Below are 4,245 nucleotides of genomic sequence, written 5' to 3'. Positions count from 1 at the left end.
AACTTAGTATAAAACAATATACTAGGGCATAAAAGCCTAGTACAAGAAAATCTCCCACTTTCCCTAATCCAGCTGCGGGTGATCTTGTAGACCCATGCTCCGTAGGTGACCCTCAAACACTGTAGCCGTGAGAGCCTTCATAAATGGGTCAGCAACATTGTGCTCTGAAGCAGTTTAAGTGACGATCACGTCCCCTTGATGCACTATCTCGCGGATTAGATGATACTTCAGCTCTATGTGTTTGCCACGCCGGTGACTCCTTGGCTCCTTGGAGTTTGCCACTGCCCCATTATTATCACAATAGAGGGTAATGGGCCTAGACATATCTGGAACAACTTCCAGATCTGTCAAGAACTTTCTGAGCCAGACGGCCTCCTTAGGAGCTTCGCAAGCCACTACGTACTCCGCCTCCATAGTGAAATCGGTGATGCACCCCTACTTAATGCTTTGCCACACTACAGCTCCTCCGTCAAGAGTAAAGATTGACCCTGGTGTGGACTTGCGAGAGTCCTTATCCGTCTGAAAGTTAGAATCCGTGTATCCTGTAATGATCAAATCCTTCGAACCATACACGAGCATGCAGTTCCTCGTTCCCCAAAGATACTAGAGGATGTTCTTCACTGCGATCCAGTGACCCTGGCCTGGGTTAGATTGATACCTACTGACTATGCCCACAGCGTAGCAAATGTCTGGACGAGTACAGAGCATTGCATACATCAAACTGCTAACGACAGACGTATATAAGACCCGTCTCATCTCCTCAACCTCTTAAAGCATCTTAGGACACATTTCCATAGACTGGGTGACTCTATGCCGGAACGGCAGTAGGCCCCTTCTGGAGTCCTGCATCGAGTACTTGAGCAACATCTTGTCAATGTACGATGCTTGAGACAGTGCTAGCACTTTGCTCTTACGATCCTGAAAGATCTGTATACCTAGAACAAACTGAGCCTCTTCCAAATCTTTCACTTGGAGTTGGGTCGCTAGCCAGTTCTTAACTACAGTCAGTAGACCTACATCATTCCCAATTAGTAGGATATCGTCTACATACAATACTAAGAAGACTACTGAAGCGTTGATGATCTTCTTGTAGACACAAGGTTCATCAACGTTTTGGTTAAAGCCATACGACTTGATCGCAGTAGCAAACCGTATGTTCCAAGATCGAGACGCCTATTTCAGTCCACAAATGGACCGATTCAGTTTGCAAACCTTTTGCTCTTGACTTTGGGCTATGAATCCCTCAGGTTGCACCATATAAATGGCCTCCTCAAGATTGCCATTCAGAAAGGCCATCTTGACATCCATTTGCCAGATCTCATAATTATAATAAGCTGCAATGGATAGAGGATGTGGATCGACTTTAACATGGCAATAGGCAAGAAAATCTCCTCATAGTCGACTCTCTCTATTTGGGTATAACCTTTTGCCACAAGTCGAGCCTTGAAGGTCTGTACCTTCCCATCAGCACCCCATTTGCGCTTGTAGAGGCGAACTCCATCAGGCTGATCTACAAGATCTCAGACTGAGTTGAAGTACATCGACTCCATCTCGAGATCCATGGCCTTGACCCATTCATCCCGGTCAACATCCTCCATTGCCTTCTTATAAGACAACGAATCCTCAACGTCGCCATCTGCTACCATAGTAAGGATTTTCGTGAAACCCAGATAGCGAACGAGTGGGTTCGCAACCCTCCCACTACGTCGAGGTTTCCTCAACTCTTGAGATGGAACCGACCTACTGGATGAACTCCCATCAATAACTCTTGTTGATGTAGCAGACTCTTCAACAACTCTTGTTGAAGTTTCAATAGTTTCATTGGAAAGCTCATGCAACACGACTTTGCTTCGTGGAATGTGCTCCCTTATATAATTCTCCTCCAGGAAAGTAGTGTTTGTTGAAACAAACACCCTATTTTCCGTTGGATCATAAAAATAACCCCCTCGTGTACCTTTGGGGTAGTCTACAAAGAGGCACAACCTCGACCGTGATTCCAACTTCTTGGGATTAGCCTCAAGCACATGTGTAGGGCAACCCCAAATGCGAAAGTAACGTAAACTAGCTTTACGCTCATTCCACAACTCTAAAGGTATCCTTGCAACACTCTTAGAGGGAACACAGTTGAGTATGTACACTGCAGAGTCCATTGCGAAACCCCAAAATGAGTCCGATAAGGAAGCGTAACTCATCATCGAGCGAACCATGTCTAACAAGGTCCTATTTCTCCTCTCCGCTACACCATTCTACTGAGGTGTACCCGGCGCTGAGAGTTGGGAAACGATTCCATGTTCTATCAAATAGTCTTGGAATGTCGAGTTTAAAAACTCTCCACCTCATCTGAACGAAGTGTTTTAATCCGTCTATCTAATGCGTTTTCAACTTCAGCCTTGAACTCTTTGAACTTTTCAAAGGATTTAGACTTCCGTTGCATAAGATAAACATACCCGTACCTGGAGTAATCATTAGTAAAACGAATGATCAGGATCAGACCATCTGTGACAAGTCACAACACTTGTGACCATTCCACAAAGCGGGCCGTGTCTATAGCATTACTAGGATAAGGTTTCCCTCCTATATCCATATACTATAGACCATTTTAGTTATCACTCAAGATATGATCCACTTGTATGTCACCACATATATGCTTGAGTCACATACAGATAATTAGGGATTTATGTTTATTGGTTTGTGGTAAAGCAAATAAAACAATTAACCGAGCAAAATAACAAGATGTGAAGTAAATATCATATATTAACAACACAAGTGTTCGTACATACTATTTACAAACTACAGGATATAAGACTTTAGGGCATCAACCCCAACAATTTCGTGGTAAACGACCTCAAGTTTTTCATGGTTGAGGAGTGTCCTCAAGTCCCGATCCTTGATGCACCATAAAATGTTCGTAATGCATATCAGGTGTGGATGAAGGCTAACTCGTTGGCCCGACTTCACATTTTGGTTAGCATACCTGATACATTGGCCAAAAGGGTTGAGAACATGGTCATTGCACGTAAGATCATGGACTCGTTGTAAGAATTGTTTGAACGTCAGTTCTCACTTTTTGGGCACAAAGGGATGGATGACAAAGAAACTAGTAGTTTCAGTTCCCAAAATAACCTCCAATCTTTGTTGAATATCAAGGGACTAAAAGGGAAAGCAATTGTTGCTAACTCTAGTGAAGTTCATCAACGAGAATTTTTCTCTGAAATGGAACTTGGAGCTTATTTAGGTTCTGACACTGATCCCACTACTTTCCACAAGAGGAAAAAGTCTAAAGATAATAAATGTGATTTATTTGTCTTGGAGAAGTGTTTGGTAGAGAATGATAATTCTGCCTGGATACTTGATTCAGGTACTACTAATCACGTAAGTTCTTCCTACTAAGGATTTAGTTCTTAGAATACGTTGGAAGATGGAGAGTTGACTCTTCGAGTCGGTACTGGTGAGGTTGTTTCAACTGTTGCTGTAGGCAGGCTGAAATTATTTTTGGACAAGAATCGTTATCTGTTACTCGATAATATTTTTATAGCTCCTCATATTAAGAATAACTTAATCTCAGTTTCTTGTCTGATTGTACAAGGTTATACCATCTAATTTTCTAAGAGTAAAGTGTTTATTTTCAAGAATGATATGGAGATTAGTTTTGGTTCAATTGAATATAACTGTATGTACTAAGACCGTTAGTCATAAAAGCCTTGCTTAATACTGAAATGTTCAGAACGGTGACAACTGCAAAAGACCAAAGGTTCTTCTAAGGAAAACACCCATATTTGGCATCTAAGGTTAAGTCACATAAACCTTAATAGGATTGAAAAGTTGGTGAAATGTAGACTTCTAAAAGATTTAGAAGAAAACTCATTGTCGGTATATGAATCATGTCTTGAAGGCAAGATGATCAAACGAACTTTTACTGGAAAAGGTTATGGAGCCAAGGAGACCTTAGAGCTTATACATTCAAACCTCTATGGTCCAACGAGTGTTAGAGCTCGAAATGAGCATGAATATTTCATCTCTTTCATAGATGATTATTCAAGATACAAGTATCTATACCTAATGCAACGTAAGTCTGATGCCCTTGACAAGTTTAAGGAGTATAAGGCTGAAGTTGAAAACTTGTTAGGTAAGAAGATAAAAACACTACGATCTGATCGTAGTGGAGAGTATATGGACCTTGAATTCTAGAACTATATGATAGAACATGGAATCAAATCCCAACTCTCGGCCCTAGGTACACCTCAG

Source organism: Benincasa hispida, chromosome 2, assembly GCF_027475165.1.
Source record: "Benincasa hispida cultivar pf3 chromosome 2, pf3_genome.v1.1, whole genome shotgun sequence".
NCBI classification, from domain to species: domain Eukaryota; kingdom Viridiplantae; phylum Streptophyta; class Magnoliopsida; order Cucurbitales; family Cucurbitaceae; genus Benincasa; species Benincasa hispida.
This window is presented reverse-complemented; position numbering follows the sequence as displayed.